We start from the raw sequence: 23,439 nt of genomic DNA on the forward strand, positions 1-23,439 counted from the left end.
CTTCGATCAAAATAATGTGTTGCAACACAATGAATGCAGAAACGACATTCGACTATCTTCCACTAGGTCGCCCACTCATATTTTTTGGGAGAAAAGTTATTTGAATAAAAATATATTATTTATATTAACATGTAATTAAATTGTTATTGTTAAATGAATTAATAAACACATATTTAAACTTTTCTCACTTTTAATATTTAACATGGTATAAATTAATAAATAGAACCCACCTAGACAAAAGCTCTTTGGGTCTTCAATTTTTAAGAGTGGAAAGGGGTGCTCAGATCCAAAAGTTTAAAAACCCCCATTCTATACTGAATGTAAATTATAGAAACTAATACAAGTACTTTCTCCTATTTTACATATGTTCACCAACAAACAGCACCACAAGGAAGTCAAACTTGTTTGACTTTTCAATGTGTACTTTTAATTGTTAGTATGTATAGATTTTTTTTTACATATTTGAAATGGTAACATAGATACAATTTAGATACAATTTTCCCCCTAAGTAACCGTATTCTATTATATCTAAAAAAAATTGAAAGAAAACAGTGTATAAGACATCAAAGAGGAACCTAGAAAAATGAAATTGGTAGTGTGTCTCCAATCCTAAGAAAAGACATCCTGGTTCACTGAAGAATGTATCTGGTTCTCACAACAGGTAAATTCATAAGGTAGACATAGATAATCACAGCTTGATGACAGCAGCCATAAGATCATCCAAATAATTGCCTTTTTCTGGTTCACCTGGTAGCCTTCTGACAAAAATTTGGGTTCTCAAGTAAAACTGACAACCAATAATCAAATGATTCCTATTTGCATGAGAATGAAATATCTTTTTTTTTAAAGTAATAAATTGGAATTCTGGTTTGTATACCAGTGAACTTCGTTAAGTCCAACTTGTGAGACAGTTTCATATTTACTGTGCTGTGTCTATGGCCATGCCACCCTGAACGTACCCGATCTCATCTGATGTCGGGGGCTAAGCAGGGTCGGGCCTGGTTAATACTTGGGTGGAAGACCACCTAGGAATACAAGGTCTGTAGGCATAAACAAACAAACAAACAAACAAACAAACAAACAAAATTTATTGTGCTGATAGAGCAGGTTTGAATGATGAATGCTATTCCCTGTGACCTTCTCTGGGTATTCTTCAGGAAAGAACATACACTTTCCTGAAACATTATGTTCATAATACATCATTAATAACCTAAATTTCTACACTGGCAAAAGAAGAGTTCCTTGCTAGTAACAAAGCAGATTAGGTCATATATCCTCAAAATAATGTAATGAGAAAAAGGCTTTACCAAGAGTTGTGACTAAAAATCAATAGTATTGCTGCTCCTCTCATTCGACAGACAGCTGCATCTTCTTGCACAGTCAGCCATGATACCGAGACATGATGGTAAAGGTCATGGTAAAGGTTGGAGTGAACAGATTTGGCTGTATTGGGTGCCTGGTCACCAGGGCTGCTTTTAACTCTGGCAAAGTGGATATTGTCACCATCGATGACCCTTCATTGACCTCAACTACATGGTCTTCATGTTCCAGTATGATTCCACCCACGGCAAGTTCAAAGGCACAGCCAAAGCTGAGAATGGGAAGCCTGTCATCAAGGGAAAGCCCATCACTATCTTCTAGAAGTGAGATACCACTGGCATTAAATGGGGTGATGCTGGTGCTGAGTATGTGGTGGGGTCCACTGGTGTCTTCATTACCTAGCAGAATGCTGGGGCTTACTTGCTGGGTGGAGCTAACATGGCCATCATTTCTGCCCCTTCCGAGGATGGCCCCATGTCTGCGATGGCGTGAACCATGAGAAGTATGACAAATCTCTCAACGTTGACAGTAATGCCTCCTATACCACCAACTGATTGAACCTCCTTGGCCAAGGTCATCTGTTACAACTTTGGCATTGTGGAGGGGACTCATCACCACAGTCCATGCCATTACTACTATCCAAAAGACCAGGGATGGCCCCTCTGGGAAGCTGTGGCATGATGGCTGAGGAGCTGCCCAGAGCATCATCCCTACTTCTACTGGCACTGCCAAGGCTGTGGACAAGGTCATCCCTGAGCTAATGAGAAGATTCCTGGCATGGCCTTTCATGACCCTAACTCCAAAGTGTTAGCTGTGGATCTGACCTGCCACCTGGAGAAAGCTGCCAAATATGACATCAAGAAAGGGGTGAAGCAGGCATCGAAGAGCTCTGGAAGGGCATTCTGGGCTATGCTGAGGTTGTTTCCTGCGACTTTAACAGTGACATGTACTCTTCCACCTTCGATGCTGGGGGGCTGGCATTGCCCTCAGTGACCACTCTATCAAGCTCATTTCCTGGTTTGACAATGAATTTGGCTTCAGCAATAGAGTGATAAACCATATGGTCCACCTGGCCTCCAAGGATTAAGAGCCCTCTGGACCACCAGTCCCAGTGAGGGGAAGAGAAGCCTTCAACTGCTAAGAAGTTCTTGCCCCAAACTGATCCCCCAACATACTAAGAATCTCCTGACCTCCAGGTTCTTTCCAAGACCTCCTGAAGAAGGGGAGGGGCTCAGATTGCCCTACCTTGTCACACACCATCAGTAAAGTTCACTGTACCAAGCCAAAAAAAAAAAAAATCAATAATATTTATAAATGTTAAATAAGTTTGGAGATAAGGACTTTTAATGCTTAATTTTAAAATAACACTGGGCATTTTAAACAATATTTTACCTCCTCTAAAAAGGAGTATTATCTGGCTGCTATTTAAAACATAAAATTTTTAAAATATCTATTTAAATATCTCACCCATAATATGTATGGTACAGTACATACTCTACTCTGCATTAGCTATAAATAAAATAAGTACTATATAACAAATATTTACTCATCATAAACAATGAAATGTAAGACTATTATGAATGAATGAATATTGGACCAACAATAAAAGTTTAGAGAAAACAGAAGATTTACTCTAAAACATAAATAAAACAGATTGAACAACAAGGCTGATTAACTGGCTTGTACATTCAAAAAACGTAAGGGAAGATAAAATGTTAGAAACAGTTGATACATCTTAGTCAAATTAACTGCATGCAGTATCAAAACAATTGCAGAAGCATGATGAAATCTAGAAGCTAGAAGAAAAGTTTCAAAATAAATTACTATAGAAATAAAAGCAAATTACATCAGAGCTTTAAAAGGCAAAAGGAGAAATCAATATTCCCACCCAAATAACTATCTGGAATGTCCTAAAATGTTCCAATACAGAAACAAACAATATGATTACAAAAAGGAAGAAAAAGTAAATTCTATACAAAGATTCATGAAATGTCACTTCCTATAAATTTACCTAAGATTAAGGAAATAAATCAATTCTAATCTTAGCAGTTTTCTCTTACCTGGTAATAGAGTTTCCAGGACAAGAAGTTTACAAAAATATGAAATGCTATTAAAAGATGAAACTACTATATGAAATAGCAGTGATACCTTTACCACAATGCAACAATAATTCAAATCAATCCAAAGTAAATCAATAGCACCCATTCCTATCATACCCAGTCCACTGCTACCATTTGTGGGGCCCAGAATGTAGGAAAGGACAGCACAGGCTCTGGCACAGGAATGGAGCAGGGCCAGAGCAAGGCCAGAGTAGGAACTTTGTAATGCATGAGCTCTGGGCAAAGACTCCAGTTACCCACATCTAGTACCTACGATTGACATGCCAACCTCAAAATTACTGTTTGAAATAAAATCACCCTGACTAGAACAAAAAAAGGATGTCACAATTGACCATCAAAATGCAAAGACTGGGTTATCACAGAATCTATGATAGTTAATCAAGTAATCAAAACACAACAAAATGTAAAAAGGTTATGCTGATTATAAACAACATGTCACTCAATCCACAATCATATCTAATGGATATTGCAAAACTCAGGCAGATGCTTACACAAATGCCTATCAACCCAAATGGATACTAAGAACTAGATAAAAGCTGAACAAGCAATGGTCAACAAAGAGTTCCTGTGACTGAATAAAACAATAAGCTAGTACTCAAATAACAGAAGTGCCACACAATAAATGAGGCTCTGGCCTCAAAACTGTATAACACCCAGTACAAATCAATTTAACAAAAATAGGTATTACAGAATGAAATCAATATAAATTACAATCAAAGAAAACTAAAATTAATTAACACAAAAGATATATGAATAACAAAAAAGAAACACAATTGAAAATGCAGAAAACCTGTACTTGGAAACAACAGATATCAGGAATTTAGTTTGACAATTTAGGAATTAAATGGTGTTTTAGAAGGTAAAAAAAAATTGTCCACAAAGTTCTTCAACCCTGCCTAGAAAAATAGTGCTTTAATCCACTGCTTAGGTCAAACATGAGAGTCAAATAAATAACTCATCAGCGTCCACCAAAAATTAATGAAAATGATGAAAATATTCATGTATTAGTTTCTGGTTCCATATTCTTTAAGGAAATCCTAAAATGCACAAGCAACCACCAATGCCAAACACTCAGCCAACTGTTTTCACCACTGGCTACATATTAGAATCATCCTTGGGACCCAGCCCAAAGAATCCGATCTAGAAAGGGCCTACGTATGTATTTTTTTAAAGCTCTACATGAGTCTAAGATGTAGCCAGGGTCAAATCACTGTATGAAGCAAGCCATATGGACCCACAGTATCTACTTCCAAACTGCCACTACTCTTAGAACTCTGGCACTAGCATAAAAAAACACACCATTTTTAGAGACAAAGAGTTCATAAATAAAGGGGGAACACTATGAAAATTCATTCAGTAGCCAGCTCCCTAGGCAACCCAAACCAGTTTCCTTTACAACAGAGAAAGAGAGAGAGAAAAGGGGGAAGATCTCACTGTTTTGTATTTTACCTAAAATTCCATCAACTAGAGAGCCATTGCCATTTAAAAATTATGTATAACTTCTGCTTCCAGGAAGATGGAGTAGATATACTTTATCCACTAAGTACAACTAAAATCCTCAGACATGATTTATAAGACAAACCTAAGGTAGAAAGAAAGCAGACCAGATAAGGACCTTAAGGCCCAAGAAACATCAGTGGTGAGGTCCTGGTTTGTTTTGTTTTTTGATTTTTGTTTTTGTTTGCTTCATATATCTCAGACATGAAGCTGCAGAAGTCAACAATGAGAAAAAGCCAACAGTACAAATAAAAGAAGCATCAACAACAGCCTTCTCTCTCTAGCCGAAAGACAAGAAAGGGATCAAGTGATGGGGCAGTCTCGGCTAGACAGGAGAGCAATCTGTCAAGCTAGAAAATGGGAGGAAAAATAAAGTAAGTGGCCTGAAGTTGAAGATCAATTAAATTTTAAGAAAGTAAGAAGATGGACAGATGAGAAATTAGAATCAAAACCTCCTGAGAAGACTGTTAAACACTTTTTCCGTTTAGAAAAAAAAAAACGTGCAGTTGACATAGAAATGCTGTTTACTAGGATTTGACATTTTCAGTGATCAAACTACTAAAAATAGAATGATGTCATTTGTTTCCAAAGACTATCGATATACTAGAGAGATGTGAAAATAATAATAAAAGCAAGATTTCATTGCAAACTTTGGGGGTAGGGTTAGTACCATAATCCATGAGTTCTCTCGGGGCAAATGGGAAAAGAGTTAAGAATGAAAGTCGGCAGTTACTTTTCATACTTAACACAACAGAAAAACATGAAATAAAAGTAAACAAGACTAAATAGTCCTGATCTGTTACTAACTAAACAGCATATCATCAGATAAGTCAAATTACTTATTGCTAATCACTTATTGCTTATGTAAGGGTTACTGACAAACCACCCCTGGTTTTTCCTTCATGCCTCTTCCCTTGTCCCTTTCCCAACACACACACACACACACACACACACACACACACACACACACACCCTCTTCATCATTATAGATAAAGATAAAGAAAGTTAGCAAAAAAGGGCAAAGATCTGAAAAGCGGGCAGGTTTTCAAAATGACATTTGCCTTGCCCACCTTCGGAGTTCCTTTTTCTCTTCCAGTCCCTCCTCTACGAGCCCTAAAACCCAGGCCGTTTACTGCCTATACGCTCCAGAAAAAGCCCTAAATTCCTTATTTTCCTAACTTTTCTTCTCTCCCTGCCACCCATCAAAACTTTGATTGCTTAGTACGATTCAGTTCAATAATAGAAAGGCAACCTGATTAATCCACTCCATTATGCTTATACCTCCCAAGGTATTTCACTTATAAATTCAAATAAATCTATTTGGCAAAAATTCAGGCAGAGTGTAAGTCCATTCAGGGAAAGGAAATTTGCTTTCCCCCCTATTTTGAAGTTGTGAAAAAGAAAAAGGAATATGTGCAGTCATTTTCCCACAAAGAGCTCCTTTTCAGTACCTCCCTTTAGGGAGAAGTCCATCATTCCTTTAACTTTCCTTAGGCAATAAACCACAGAAAAGGCACCCGCAGCAGCTGTGAATACACTCTAATTTAAGGGCATTTTTCAGACGTGCAGGTCTGTAGGTCTCCACGGCATGCCTAAGTGGGAGACTGAAGACAGCAGAATGATTACATTAGGAAACTATCGATCCTGACACACTGTATCATATCCATCTATCAGGTCAAGGGCATTCTATTAGTAGAAGCATTCCGCCTCAGTTATTTCCTGTGAGAAGCAGAGAAGGAGGGCCCGCAACCTAAAAGCCTGAAGAGAAACCTTAATGTAAAGCAAGAAAATAGTCATGAATAGAATGACTTGAAGACGTGACGATAGGAAGAGGTGCCAGTAAATAAGAAAAAAAGGAAAAAAGTATCACTGAAGAAGAGAAACTCACCGCCCCCCCCCCCCAAAAAAAAGGATAAAAATACAACTAAATAACTAAATGCTTGAGAACAGAGATCAGAAAAACTTTAGCTCACATACCAAATCTGGCCAGCCACCTGTCTTAGTGAATAAAGTGTTATTAAACACAGCCATGCTCATTCTTTTATATACTGTCTATGGCTGCAGGGTTGAGTGTTTCAATTACAATGGCAGAGTTGAGTGGTTGCAACAGAGACCATATGACCTGAAAAGACTAAAACATTTATCATCTGGTCCTATACAGAAAAAGGACTCTGCCTTAGGGGCATGTGGGTAAGATGAGGGCTGATATGAGGCCACTGAATTTAGCAATAAGTGATCCCTGATAAATGTAAAGAAAAAAATTTACATACATTTAAAAGAAAGTGTATGAATATTAACAAAGTAATGGCAATGAGTATAAGCTATTCTTTTAAAGCAATATTAACTAGGAAAAGACAAAGACGACATGGGAAGCCTATGTGGGAGATGAGAGATTTTCTTGCTCTTACCAAGCCTGCTCCTCCTGGAGTCCCTCTCTCTCTTTCGATCACCACCCAACCAGCCTCCCACACTGGAAACTTCAGTTATTTGGTCACCAAATCCAGATGATTATTGCTCCAAATATATTTTATACCCTCAGTTGCAGGCACAATGTTTAGTATACAGCAGATTCCCAATAAATGTTAAATAAAAGAATATAAGAGTATAAAATGTAGAGAGAAAAGATAGAGAGGAACAGAAAAGATTCTGTCTCAGCTCTACCCTTGAATAGCTATGTGGCTTGGATTCAAATCTTAAGAGTACTCTTTAAAAAATAGAGGTGACAATAGTATTATTTTGTTATTTTTAAATCCTTCCAACTTCATTTATCAGTTATTATATAACAGCTTGAGACATAAATCACATACCATACAAAATACATCTATTATCTGACTGCCTCTTAGCACCTCTACCTTTACACCACCCTGGTCTAAGCCTCCAACATCGCACCTAATCTATTGAAGAAGTAACCTCCTCACTGTTCACCTTACTTCTATCTTTGCCCTGCTACAATCCTTTCTCAGCAAAGAATAAGCCTTTTAAATCATATGTCAGACCATATCAATCCTCTACTCCAAACCCTCCAATGGCTTTCTGTCTTACAGCAGAAGCTAAAGAGCTCACTACGGTTTATTAAGGCTCTAAGTGATGTGATCTTCTGCTACTTGTCTGACTTCGTCGTCTACGTCTCTCCCCTTCTTACCTAGCTCCAGCCATACAAACTTCCTCACTGTTACTTAAACCAGGGGTCCCCAACCCCCGGGCCACGGACTGGTGTCCATGGCCTGTTAGGAACCAGGCCACACAGCAGGAGGTAAGTGGCCAGCAAGTGAGCAAAGCTTCATCTGTGTTTGCAGCCGCTCCCCATCACTAGCATCACCGCCTCAGCTCCACCTCAGATCGTTATTCTCATGGGAGCACTGGTCCCTGGTGCCAAAAAGTTTGGGGACCACTGACTTAAACACCAAACACTATCACATATGTTTCTTCTGACTAGAACACTTTTGTGCCAGAAATCTGCATGGATCATTTATTTGCCTCCTATAAATTTCTAATAAAAGTCACCTTTATCAGACAGGCTTTTCTTGGCCATCCTATATACAATCACAAATACTCCCATCATTCTATATCCCTCTCACCCAGCTTTATTTTTCTTGCATAGCAGTCATCAGCCCCTGATATGTTATAGCTTTATGTGTGTAATTTATTCTCTCCCCCCACTATAAGCACCTAAAAGGTTGGAACTTTGTTTCATTCACTGTTATATCCTAGTGCCTAAAATATATCAGAGCAGGCACTCAATAAATATGAGATGAATTAATATGTAACAAACTCAGTCTCTCAGCTTCACTAAGATTTTCAATTTCTAAAAAGAGATTTATTTGTAATGACCCTAATATACCTGCATAACTTTAAAATTTATAAATCTAGCAAAAAGGCAGATCTGAATAGCTAATGATAATGTATAAAAATGTAAGCCTGGCCTTCTCAGAAAAGAAGACTTGACAGTATAAACGATTAACTACTAAAAGAATAAAGTATATATGAGAGGTGCCTCCAAGTAAACATGTGAAGAACTTTATAATAAAACTATATAATTAAGCACAGAGAACAAGACTATCGTGCCCAGATTTGCTATCGTTGGCAAAAATCCATGTTAAACTCAGCTTCCCCAATTCCAGATACAAATGGAATTGTGAATTTGGCAACTCACTGGAGAGAAAGACTGAAGTACAATCTGGGTTCACATTAAAGTTACCTCATTCTTCTCAACTTAGATCTGACCCAGAGGAAAATTTTTAACAGATTGTATTGGACTAGTGCCATACTATACTCAGTAAAGTTCAAAATTAGCATTTTAGATGTTAAACCTAAAGGATTTCTATTTTGTTTCCCTAAAATTAAAGTAGACTAAAAATAAAACATGATGAATTATGAGTATGAAATGGATTATTTAAAGAAACATTTTGTCAAAAAGAAAATTATAACACAAGTCCTTCCCTTTTATTTCTTTTGATTTCATTCATGCAATGTCTCACCCAAGGCTGAACACATGGTAGCACTCAAGCTGTTAACTGATAAAAAAAAGAGATAATGCTCTTCTTTCCTTTCAAAGTTTTTCCAAATTCAGTGACATATAATATATACATATCCACATCAACCTTCTTAGTTATTAAAAAATGCAAATAAAAATTATGTACTCAAATTTTTATGTATATGCATTAACCGTTTATTTTATACCTACTGTCACAAACCATTGTATTACACAATGAAGACACAAAATAGAAGTTACACATGCTGCTGTAAATAAATTCATGATCTAGTGAAAAAGTCAAAGAAACTAGAGTAAGATCAATTCTTGGAGTATATCGGGTGCTAGGGGAACCCAGAGAGAAAGTTCCCTGGTTAGACTGTGCAGAAGAGAGATGGGAGGAAATGCAGATGGAGAGAAGTAACACGGAGTAGAGGGCAGGAGTAAGAACCTAAAGTACCTACAATTAATAGTAAGGCTTAAAAGAGAGGGATAGATGACTAAAGTAGGCAGGGGCCAGGGTTTTATATAACACCCTAAGAGTATGATTCTTAATATAGAGATAAATAAAAGAAATTGCTTTTTAATGGGACGATGTTAAGGGAGTAATATAATCTGTTTCATTTTAGAATGATCAATCTAGCAGTATCATGAAGGATAGTTTGGAGAAAGAGGGGGTGAAACTGAACACTATTAAGACAGAAGACTACAGAAATCTACAAGAAAAATTATGAAGTCTGAAATAAGGAGATAAAAATGCATATGGAAAGAAGGGGTTGTATTTGAGAGATAGGAAGTAACATGGATGGGAATTGGTGAATAAGAACCTCAATTAGCTCATTGGCAGAGGAGTTGAACAGGAAGGAAAGTAATTGCAAGAAATTTAGGAGGCAGTATCAATAGGACTTTATGACTGATTACTGGTGAAAGATTGGACAGAGGGAGGATGCTCTCCAGATTTTCAATGTGTCAACTGGATGGACCATTAGTGTCATTAACCAAGAGAGAAAATACAAAAGTAAAACAAGCTTGATGGGAAAAGCAGAGAAAATAGATTTGAGGTGTCTCATAACAGCATAGAAAAGATAATTATCTAAGTAGATAACTAGAAAGGAGACAAGAGCTCAAGACAAAGATGAAATCCAGAAGATAAGAGTTATCCAAGAAATCAAATGAGGAAAGAGGTTTCAGAAGAAGAAAATGGTTACCAATGCCAAATAGAAGTAAAATTGAACAATTTCAGCAGAGTGCTGGGGGAAAAAACAGCTAAAGTTTATTTAGGGGTAAATGGGAGAGAAGTGAGAAAACTGAGACAGCAAGTATCCATTAGTCTTTTCATATATGGCTCTGAAAGGAAGGTGTGAGGTAGGGCAGCAAGTCAAGAGTAGTACGAGCTCAAAGGAAATTTGTTTTTTAATATGCAAAGAACCTAGCCTGTAAAGTTCCATAACAGAAAGGAGATAAGTGATGGGTAGAGGACGGAAGACAAGAAAGAAAGAAGAATGCCCTTCTACTAAAACCAGGAGAGAGAAAAATGAGCCCTTAAAGTTCAGGTGCATAAAAGCCATTTAACCAATATTTTTTTAATGATAAACATCCTGTGGTTAAGTTATCTTAGCACTATTTTTTAAATATTTTGTTAAGTGATTTTTGATACACTTACATATTACATATAGTAATAATTCTGTTGTATTATAGCTACTCTATGTAGATAATGTGTATGGCAAGTCTAAGAAGCTTTACAAAAATTATTCCTTTTAATCCTCATAAAAACACAATGAAGATTATTACTCCATTTTGCATATCACAAAACAGAGGCAATAGAGAAGTTAAATAACTTGTCCTTGAATATTCAGCAAAGAAAGGACAGAGTTGGAAAATGAACCCAGACAGTGTAGTTCTAAAGCTGATGTTCTTAATCATAAAGCTATATTGTCTCTCTACAGAAAGATACAGAATATTTTTGGTTCACTAAATTAATCTAAAGACAACATATTTTCTATAAGAAAATATTCTTAATTTTAGAATAAGAGTAGGAGAAAACTGGAGTTTACTGGTCAGAAACTCAATAAACTATTTTTAATAAAATAAAATCTAGAGGATTAATAATGTTATTAGAACATCTTACTCCTTAACATCACTAAACGCAAGTTTTCTCATTTATATAAATATATAAATATAGCAAAGTTTCTTTGACACAATGTATCAGAATTCCTTGGAAAGCTTGTTAAAAATGCAGATTGCTGAACCCCAACCAATGAGCTTCAGATTCAATAAGCCTGAAATGCGGCCCAAGAACTTACATGTCTAACAAGTGCTCAGAAGATCCTGATACTCCTGGTCTAGGGACCACACCTTGAAAGCAACTACCTTACAGTAACTCTATAAGGATTAAGTGAGATAAATCTTAAAGCTCATGGTATATGGTAAGCAATAAGTGCTATCTGAATTATTAATTATAATAAAATATGATAATGAAGAGCATTACTATTATCTGAATAATTACTTTTTATATCAATTTTTACTCAAAGACAATAAAAAAACTGACATATCATTTTAAGGTCACAATAATCTACCTATCAGCTCCATCTAGCTCTGGTGTATTTCTTCCATACTACTTGCAAAACAGCCTTTCTAAAATATAAATCTACAGTGCATATTGGCCCTTACTTCAAACCAGTCTTTCCCCAACACATACAAAATAAAGTACAAACTTCTTGGCATGGCTTACAGATAGATCTCTTTGCCCATGAGCCATTGTCTAATTACTCATCTTTCAATATGTTTTTAGAACATTACCTATTCTTTGAAGGTTTCCCTAATAAAACTCACTCTAATAAAGCTACACATTCCTTCCATGACTCCAAAGTACCTCTAAAATAGTAAAAGAACAACAATGATCTAATATCGACCAACATTTGTAGGGCATTTCCCAAGGATTTTACATTAATCATTTCATTTAATCCTCATAACAACTCAGGATAAAGACTATAATTATTCTTACTTTACATATGGAAAAAAATGAGATATGGAGAGGTCAAATTTGCCCTATTGATAAAACTAGCAAATACAAGAGCCAGGATTCTACCATTGCAATTGCACTATATTAACAATTACTAGATTGTTCAGTACGTGAGTGTTGTTTAGATAATAGATTTTTTAATTAAATACAAGTCGAAATAATTTCCTTATTCATTTTTACATTATTTAACTAATATTTATTGCGTATTATATACCAGGCATTATGTTAGGAACTGAAGAATACCAGATAAAAAAGGCAAGACCCAGTGCTTGCTCCCTTGAGATATGCAATCTAGTGGAGAGGACAGACATCAAACAAACGAAATCACGAACATTTCAATAAATAAACATTAAAGACAAAAAGTTCAAAGTTCTCTGAAATTATGATAGGAAAACCTAACCCATCTACAGCTATTGTCCTTGACCTTCAGTAGCTTCCTAACATAAGCATGTAAATTATGCAGAATATGAATTTCAGATTGCCAAATAATTCCATTCTAAAATGACACTTTCAAAATCAAATTAAGTGATTAAATCGTAAGATCGAAGTCACATGGTTAAAATTTTAAACATATGATTAAAATGACATCAAAATTCTCCAGCTCTTTTTTCCTTTGGCAAATGTAGCTATTGCCTCTCTGAAACAGAATGCAATAAATATAAACTATAAAAAATTAATAAAATAGCATTTGAAGGGGCCTTGCAATATTAGTCATGATAAAAGCAAAATACTATGCCAAGTTCCTGACAACCCTAGTAGTGCAGGGAAGTACTTTCGTTTTGGACAATGCTAACTTTCTAAGATTAAAAAGGAATTAGATCCATGACTTAATATACTTCATTTGTAACATTTAAAAAAAGAAAACTTCTTTCATAGTAAATTTCAAAGGGAAACCAATATTTTTTATAGGGGGAAAATGCCTAAAAGTCCAAATACTGATCTTACAAAAAGACATGAAAGGTAAAATCAAGTATGAACCAGGTCTGGATCCCCATATCTTCAGTTTCTATTTATCAAACAGAAAAATCTTTCCAACTTTCTCTTTTCCTGTATAAGACCAAAACTATGCGATATTCTGTTTGTATTACAATTACACTAATTCAATGCAGGTCACTTGCTTTTTACTGAGTCCAGATGACATTTAGTAAACTAAACATGGGCCAATTAGTTGAGGGGGCGAGAGGGAGGGAGGATGGGATAGGAGAAGAGAGGATGGCAGGGGAGGGGAAGGCAAGAAAGGGAAGGCGAGAGAAGAAAAAAAAAAGAGAGAAGAGCACACTGATGCCTTTGGGCAGGTCACACAGTGACTACAAACATGAGGCCCAAACTTCATTCTGGCCAACACCAACAACACCCTAAACTTAATGACTAGCATTTTTCATTCCTTTCAGATTTCTCACACTTGGAAATTTTAATTTAAGTACATTTTCTGGTGAAAGCGAGGACAGCACTCCTGCACAAGAATGGTTTTCCCCACCAGCTCAAATAGCTTATTCTGGAGCTGCTAACGTGGAATATGCATATTGCCTAAAAATGTAAGATTCTTTTTAAAAGCAGTTTTTTATTTATCACAGTTATAAATTAGTAAATAAAATATTTAATTTAGTTGATACATACATGCATAAAGAGTATTTGTAATCCTAAATCAATCTGCTCTACTCACTAATATATATGTTAAAAAACAAAAAGCTTATGTAAGTTAAAATTTACATAAAATCATAATTTGAAATCAGATTTCACTCTTACAAAAAAACTAAATTAATTCCTCACTACGTTTACACTTTATGAACGGCAAGTATTTTAAATTAAAAACTATTCACTCACCATTATAAAAATAGAAGTCTCTAAAGGTTTAAATTAGCCTGATTTTTAAAGCTGTATTTATTTTTAGCCTGATTTTTTTAACTTGTATAAATTTAACTGAAGAATATTATGTTCCTGCAAGATACAATAATAGAGATGGAAATTATTTACTCTGAAAATCCTGACTGCATGACTGTTAAATCACTTACATACGGCTAAATGATCTACAAGGAGGCAGGGAGGTCCTGAAATTGTGTACTCATATCCATTTTCAACTACTGCACAGGTGACACAATCAATCAAGTCATTACTGAAAGAGAACGGGAATAGAAGGCATTTAATGAGTAAAGGTGATTTCTTTAGATAAAATGAAAAAACGGACCATCACCATCTCGTATTAAAAAGTAGCCAACAGCTATCGATTAAAGAGTATTTTTTACCATCTGTGGTATTCAGTAATGTGGGTCTAACTTTTAACACTGTATTAAATTCAACATCTAGAATAATACAGAAAAAAAGCCAATATATATATAAAAAATAATTCAGTAATAACAAATCCACAGATAAAGTTTCTTTAACAATGTTGATATTCTCTGCAGTGGTTAGCTGGTGATTAAGAAGGAAGAAACAGCAGCACTGTCTCTAGCACAGAACTATAAAAGGCAGGCAAGGGACCAAGCCCACCCTGAGGGAAGAGCTCAGACAGGTGATGGGTGCTGCGTTGGTGAAGGAGGCATATGTGGCCCCACATATGGGTTAACAGAGTGCTAGCCATCAGTACAATTGATGAGGCTCAGGAAAAAACATAAGGAAGGAAATATCCTGAACTGAACTACATAAAAACGAATATATCTTAGAACATATTTTTAAAGCATCTACCTTTTTAAAACTCTTGACAATAGAGTATGCTATCAGAAATTTACTCAATATAAGTGCTTCTTATTCTAAAGAAATGCAATTTTAAGTGCCCCGGAACATAAACATTTACACAAAATAGGCCTACAATGTTTATTCATTCATTTTACGTCAGTAAGTCAAATCTACATATTATCCACAAAATAAAATAATACAATATGTCTATAAGCGACTCTAGATCACATTAACTTTTCTGCATATAGAACTCATTATCAACCAAAACCCCTAAATGCTTTTAATATTGATGATGTTAATCCATGTCTCTGCCCAGGACTGACTGCCCTACCTATCCCTTTTCTCTGGGAGTGAGGCTGGGAGACTATTCAAACCTAATACATGTTTAATTTTATCTTCTTGGATACAACCTATTGCTTCATCCTGCAAGATTTTCCATATTCTGCCATTTAATAATATTTACTATCCCTCGCTTCTTCTTAATATCTGCAAATTTGAAAAACATGCTTTCTTTATCTTAACTCAAGTCATTTATTAAAAATGCTCAACCTCTGAGAGAAACAGGTAGAAACTCAACAGCTTACTTCATGTACTTACTTAAAACAAGTGAGGGAAGCTTTCATAAAATAGCAGATTATGAATTAACCTTGGGAAACCAGTTATATACTGGCATTTGGGGAAAGAGAACAGGGGTTCAAACAAAGTAACAACAGCAGGCATCTACTACAGCTATTCATATTAAGAAGAAATTAAGATTATCATGAGGCAAGGGAATGGAAGAGAATAACACCAGGAAAGATAGAGACAGTAGTGAGTTTAGAATGTGAGAATAGCCTGAATACTTCTGAATAGAAAGCCAGTATGAATAAATTAGGCAAGATACACCTAAGCTATTAAACTAAACATTTTAAACTTTGTCAGATAGACTAAAGAGTTGAATGGAGTACAGAAGCGGTAGAAAAAAAGTCAGTTTCATTCATATATTCACAGGAGACTCCTCACTCACCATTAAATCAAAAAGCACTACTCCCAAAACCTTGGTAATAACATACAATGAAATGTTGGTTTTGTAAAAATCTCATTTAAAGTAGTGCAGTAGTTTCCCTTTAGTCCATGGAAGATACATTCCAAGATCACAGTGGACGCCTGCAACCGCGGATAGCACCAAACCCTATAGAGCTGGCCCTTGAACAACCCAGGATTGAACTACACGGGTTCACTCATAGCAGATTTTTTTCAATAAATACCTGTACTGTTTTCAATTCAAGGTTGGGAGTCTGAGGATGTGGAGGCCTGACTGTATGCATTGATGCACTGATCTTCAACATTTTATATAGAGAACTTGAGCATCCATAAATTTTATTTCTATGGGGGTCCTGAAACCAGACCCCCACAGATAAAAAGGAATAACTGTAGTAAAGTTTTGGAGGGGTCAAAAGTTATACATGGACTTTCAATTGTGCAGGATGTTGACACCCCTAACCTCTGTGTTGTTGAAGGGTCAACTGCACATACTATGTTTTTTCCCATACATACATACCTATGATGAAGTTTAATTTATAAGTTAGGTACAGGAAAAGATTAAAATATTACAGAACAATATACTGTAATGAAAGTTCTATGAATGTGGCACATCTGTCTCTCTGAGTGTGTCGTCCCTCGCCCCTGTTCCCCACCTCATACACTGGACAAAGGAATGGTTCACATCTCAGCATGGCTACACTGGAAAGAGCTACTCTGAACAGCACAAAATTTAAAATGTATGAATTTTATTTCTTGAATTTTCATTCAATATTTTTGGACCATGGTTGACCGTGAGTAACTGAAATTGAGGTAAGCAAAACTACAGATAAGGGGGGACTACTGCAACTATATTTTTAGAAAAGAGTAAATGTTTTAAACATTAAATAAAAAATTAACAATAGATAAAATAAGCTATGGTGCAAATCATAATACTATGTATTACGGGCAAGAGTTATTATTATAACATCTATGCATACAGCTGTAAAACAGTTAAGCTAGTCCGTAGAAATATTCTAAAAATCACAATATTAATCCTCCTAAAATAGATGGGGTTTTAAAATGCAATACCTATAATTGCATTTCGAACTTAAGATCTGTTCAGTTCCTCTGTTGAAAATGACATGACACTCTGAATGCTTTATTTTAGCAAAAGATTTTTAGACTTTCACACAAATGTTCATGTTTAGTACTTTCAATCAGCTGCATGACTGCTAAGGTTTGAAGAGATTTGCTTTTTTGTTTCTTCATTCGCTTTTCAAAACCATAGGTATATAATGGCTCTTTATGCTTCCACACTAGGTTTGATAAATTTTTAAGTGTTCTTCATGTTAACTAAAGATTTATTAATTTTACATAGCAAGGATAAAGTAAGATATACCTGTCTTCAATTTCCAAATTTTGGTTTCTCATCTTGGTGGGGAAAGCCCCCAGCTGAGGGCTTTCAAAACTTCAAAAATTCCTGGCAGTCTTTCTTCTTCTAAGTTTTCCTACATTATTCCATATTCCTTTTATTCAAAATTGTAGCAAAGTTTCAAGGAAAGTATTCCTTTGTGGTTCTACAATCTAGTGAAAAAATGCAATATTTAACAATGTGCGAATAAAGCATTCCTAGAACTCATTTCTACAACTTTAGATTTATTCTCGATCTATTTTACAATACCATTCTTTCTATAAAAATATTATTTTTAAAATTTTCATTTTGCCAACAAACATTATAACTTACAACCTGCATTTATTATTAATGTATCAAATTAAAAACCCAAAGCACCTCCTTGAAAGGAATATTGCAATATAATTTACTTCAGTTAATTATTCTTGGTTAATTGCTCATGTTTCCCTCTCTATAAATATACTATATCTAACAAATTCTTATATAAACATAGTGTTAAAATTTTCAAGCTTTTAAATATTTTATTCTCATTGAAAAAAACATGAAGCCAAAAGGATGACTAAACTATTTAGCAATCTTAAATATTTAAGAGCAATACTACCAATTTGGTCTCATGACTTTCCTAATATATTTCCTAATTTCTTTCATTTATTACTTAATAGCTTGCAATTCACAAACTTCCCAGTATTGTATACCTTCCCTTACTCATGACTACTAACACGAAATGTTTATATATTACTTAATCACAGACTGGTTGAATCTGTAAAATATTTAAGCCTTTAATTTCCATTTTTCTCTCCTGCTAACTGATCAATGACCACTTCACTCTCTATTAACCTAAAGATCCAATCTGGCTAATAAGTGCCTGTCCTCCAAATCAGGAGCTACTCTAAAGCAAAGCTGTCAGCTGACTGCACGTTCTGTTAGAGCTTATCTACTAATATGTGTCAGTTCTAGACCACTTTGTCAAATCTGCCCCCATCTAATACCAGAAGAATATTCTTGAATATTAAAGTTCTGTCTTTGGAATAAAGATTCTTTTATTCAACAAATATGTATTAAGTAATTACTATGTGCCCAACGCTGTCCTAGTGCTTAACATACATTAGTGAATGAAAGAAATAAAAAATGCCTGCCCTCATGGAGTTTACACTAGTGGTACCAATTTACCATCCCTGAACTCCACATTAAGAATACAGAGATGAAGACATTGTCTCTTCCTCAAAGAATATTTGATCTAATTATGGCAGCAACAATGAATCGTCAATATATGTATCAACAAAATGTTAAAATACAAATACATAAATAGTAACAAAAGCATATACAAAGTTCGTGTGGAGACATAACTGAGTAGAGTACCACCAAGGCTACAATTCTCTACCTACATCAACCAAATTTGGCATTCCATTTTGAGAACAGGAGTTCTCCAGGACAACAAAGCTTCACATCTAACTCACTATAGTATCTCTTGCAGAGGTTGGTTAAACAAGATGCTACCTTATCTTACCTTCATAATCTATGACCCACTACAGGTAAGAAACTGAGAGTTAAAGAGATTACGTAATTTGCCCAAGATTTGGGCTACAGTAGAAACCAAATCTGTGTCACACAAAATCAGGTGTCTGAACAGAATATCAGAGATCTTTTCACTATAATTCAGTGTCTTACTCCCATCGATAATCTAATATGGAGGGATATTAATTCCTCTTCTATGGTTATTTTTAACCATCTTATATACAGAAGCATATGTGAACTAATCTAAAACAGTTTTCGTCCCTGTAGAAAATAGGATCACAAAAGATCAGGGAGGGAAGGGGGAAAAGAGGGAGAGGAGGGGGGAGAGAGAGGCAGAAAAGGAGAAAGGCAAAGAGGGAAAGCAAGAGATGGGGAAGGGGATGGAGAAAGGAAGAAAGGCAGGGAGGGAGAAGAGGGAGGGAGGAAAGGAAGAAAAGGAGGGAGGGAGAGAAGTAGGGAGGGAAAGAGAGAAAGCGCACAAGTGAGTGGGAACAAAATCTCAAATATGATGCTATCCAAAACTGTTTAAATTGGCTCCACACTGTCTTATGTCTATAGAGGCAAATACATAGCTATTTGACTGACATTATTTTAAACAGCAAAATTAAAGGAAAAAATAAGCATATCTTGAAATCTTTGCAGCAACTTCATTACCTGAATTACTTCATCTTCTATCACTGTCCCTTTGGCTCACTCCAGTCACACTGGCCTCTTAATTAAGCCTCAAAGAGCCAAGCATCTCATCTCACACTGTATTCTCTGGTCCCTCACCCCAGACATCCACATGGCTTGCTTGCTCTTTTGTGTCCTTCAGGCCTTTGCTTAAATGTCTCTTTCTTACAAGACTCTGTTATATTTAAAAGTACAACCAGATTAGCATTTTTCAAAGTGACAATCACTGCCTAATACCATATATTGTTCTTATTTGTTTCATTTATTATCTAATCCAACTGGAATGTAAATACCATACCATAAAGGCAGGCATTTTTGTTTTATTCAGTGCTTCATCTCATGCTCATAGAATAGTGCCTAGCACTCAATAATATTTGTTGACTGAATAAATATTTGTTGACTGAATAAATGAACATTTTTATTAGAGCCCAAAGAGAACTGAGTTAGATTGCATCGCTGCTATGGAATTTAATAATGGCTTCTTCAAAAGTATAGTGCTATATCATTTGGTACATACTGAACCTCCCTATGTTGTAAAATATTTACCTCCTTACTCTGGTTAACTATCTTTTTTCACTGCTTTTTAGAAGTTTAACATAAAGAAAAATCAAAAACTTTGTTAAAGTCAACGTTTGAATGAAACTAATCTTGTATAGACACCTCTGTTAGCTCTCATTTCCAAAACCTGTTAATAATCTTTTGAAAAAGACATTCATAGATTAAGATTTTCTTTGATAGCATCCCTTGTATGAAATGAATATCATCAACCATTATATTGAATGTGTTTACTATTTCTAAATCATTAGAAAACCTTCTGAGAAAATGGAGCTCCTTTTGCTGTAGAGAGACCTTCTGTGACTAAGTATTTTTTATAAGACATTCACATGAATAAAGCATCTCAAATGCAGTAAGAATTACAATGCCACATCATACTTAAGCTTTAAACTATCCATGTCATTTATGTTTAACAACGAATCTCTTATCCAAACTATTATTTAAAAATCTTTTTTCCCTCAACTTGTCTCCTAAGGTAAATGAAGGTATGTGATAACCTCCTTGGCCATTATATTACTTTATATTATATCAATTGAATAATTAACTGATATCAGCATCTTTTAATACCATTCCTACACATTTAGAAAAAGTAAATAACCTAGAGATCAAAATACACAGTAAGACTGTAGGAACAGCAGTTTTTCATTGCCACCTTTCTCTATATAAACACTGAATGCAATTCTATGGAAGTATGGCTCCACATACTAAGATGAGGATTATGTCTGTTTACATGTGTTTCTTTCCTGCTCTATATTATACTGGGACCTGCGTGTACCTCTGTGGGTAAGATTTACTGCATGTTCATATTAAAGCCTCATTTCCAACATTTAAATACACAGCCACAAAGACCAATTACAATAGTTATTAGTACAAGCCTTGGTGTACTGAAGATTTGAGAGTTCAAAAAATTAGAATTGATTGTTTAAGGACAATTACAGGTACTGAGAGTGTTTAAAATATTTTAATTTGTGTTTTGCTCTGTTGAACCAGTCTCATTTAAACAGCAGAACCAGATTTAAATATCAACTTCTAATCAAAAAAAATCACCACTAATGTCTTAGCAGAGTGACCGTTCTCTTACTTATTAAGAGTCCTTTAAAGGTGTGGTGACTCTGGAAGCAGGGTAGTATTAGGTTCAAAACATTATTAGAATAAAAAAGTCAATAAAAAATACTTGCCTAGAAAAATATGTCACCTAGAATTTCTGCTTAAAGCAACATGTCATGTCTGAGAAATAACTGCACGTTTCAGGTACTATGGAGTAAATAAGTGCCTTTTTTAATTGTATAAAGCTGGTATAGGCTAAATGATACATATATAGTACATCAGAGGCCTTTTCTTGCTAAACAATAAATTATATATTAAACTATAGCAAAGATAAATTAATCTGTCAGAAAAATTCAAATGAATATTGCAAGTACCTACATAATATCACAAACTGCAAGCTACTTTAAGACAGTATGTCTGAGTCACTCATCTTTGAAATACCAGTGCTTGAATGAAGGGTTGATATTCAGTAAATACTGACTGTGTGAATCCATGAATAAGCATAGCATAAAGATAATCACGTAAGAAATTTCTGGAAAAAATTTATTCTCACTACTTTTCAATGTCAACTTGAAGAAAAAGAAAATGGTACCTTTCCAACAAAGTTTAAATCTACCCCAAACTCCTAAGAATCAATGGTACAAAGAAGGTAAAAGGCATAGTGCATGACAAATAAAAAGTCAGTCTACTAGACATGACTGCGTACTCTCACGCTATTACTAAATTCTTCAGTGTCATTACTCTTCAAATGCTATCACCGTTGTAAACTACCTGCCTTTCCTTCTACTGGTGACAAGTGTCAAGCAAAGAAAAAGTCATAAAACTATTTTTGGTAAGAAGAAATGTTGTAAGGCTCTGTTCCACTTCAGAGGCAAAGTCCTCTCAGAACCAAATACACAGGCACTAGTAATTTCAGTTGTTCTTTGCAGTGAACACAGTATCTTACTTTCCTCGGGATGGCTTCTTTCCACACCTCCTGACAAGACTGGCTCCTACTACCGCCTTGTCTGTTCTATAAATCCCTAGTTCCTAGTCCACTGCAGTTCTTCGAGTAGTGAACTGCAATCTACCTTCCAAGTAATATGTCAGCTCCAGCACTAGGACAACAGCAATGAAAGCAGCAGTCCCTGCTATCACCTGACTTCGGCCTCAACTCTGAAAGCTAAAAGCTTCAACTATAAAATAAGAGTGCTCCACCACATTGTAAAATCTCATCATACCACTATCCTCCTCTCCTTTCCCCATACATCTATGAAATCTCAACTCCACAAGTTAAAGGTCAGTTTGAAAGTGTCATCAATTACCAAGAGTTAATCCTATTCATTCTCTCCTTCCCATTCCAGCCCCTATCCTTACAACAGTGCCTCCTAGGGCCTTCTCCCATTCTTGAAGTCGACCTGAAATTTCAAAAATGTTTACAGCAAAAACATGCATCTAAATTTTATAATAAGAAAATAGGACCGCCATTTCTTAATGAATACTCAACTATCTAGTCCAGCCTAGAAAGAGACATACCAGCTAAAGGCTACTAAAAGCCAAACTAAGTTTATTCCTGAATAACTCTATACTTTAGTGAGGCAGAACTGGATGTAGTCAATTGTTGACAATAATCAATAAAAATTACAGAATATTAAGATACACAAAACACAACTTTTGAATGCAAGCGATCCTAACAGATAATTAAAATAAGGAAAGCAGACTTTATTGGTATTGCTCCAATTTCCTTCTGTGGATCACAGAAGTTACCTGGCACACAGCTTGCTCCAGCAAGTACTACACCAGAATACTAAAAGGAAGAATTCTTTTGTTTTCCCAACTGGTACTATCTCCCAAAACTTAAATGTTAGCCTATTACATTTCACTGACAGATAATTCAGAAAACTTAATTAACTCAGAATTTTTCCAGAAGGTAAGTTCGAATAATTTCTTTTCCCTTAAATTCCCATATGCTGCCCAGAGGCACCTGGAATTTGCTAGGAATTCCATACAATTTAAGCAATACTTTAACTTGACATAACCTCCATCAACAACAATAGTTTTTGTTCCCCCTTTACCATTACCATTGTCCAACAGTTATCATTTAATACTAAATTTTTTTAAGTCATACTTTTTGTTAAATAAATGAAGCTCTTGC

General features: G+C 35.3%; 1 protein-coding gene and 2 pseudogenes across 7 annotated transcripts in view; 2 read left to right on the plus strand and 1 right to left on the minus strand.

The window, feature by feature from the left end:
- Window positions 1–23,439, minus strand: part of STK3 (serine/threonine kinase 3) — a 275,174-nt gene that overhangs the window by 137,231 nt on the left and 114,504 nt on the right. The window lies entirely within an intron of this gene.
- Window positions 932–1,049, plus strand: LOC118612312 (annotated as a pseudogene).
- LOC107517277 lies at window positions 1,415–2,407 on the plus strand (annotated as a pseudogene).

Source organism: Rousettus aegyptiacus, unplaced genomic scaffold (assembly GCF_014176215.1).
Source record: "Rousettus aegyptiacus isolate mRouAeg1 unplaced genomic scaffold, mRouAeg1.p scaffold_m13_p_15, whole genome shotgun sequence".
Taxonomy (NCBI): Eukaryota; Metazoa; Chordata; class Mammalia; order Chiroptera; family Pteropodidae; genus Rousettus; species Rousettus aegyptiacus.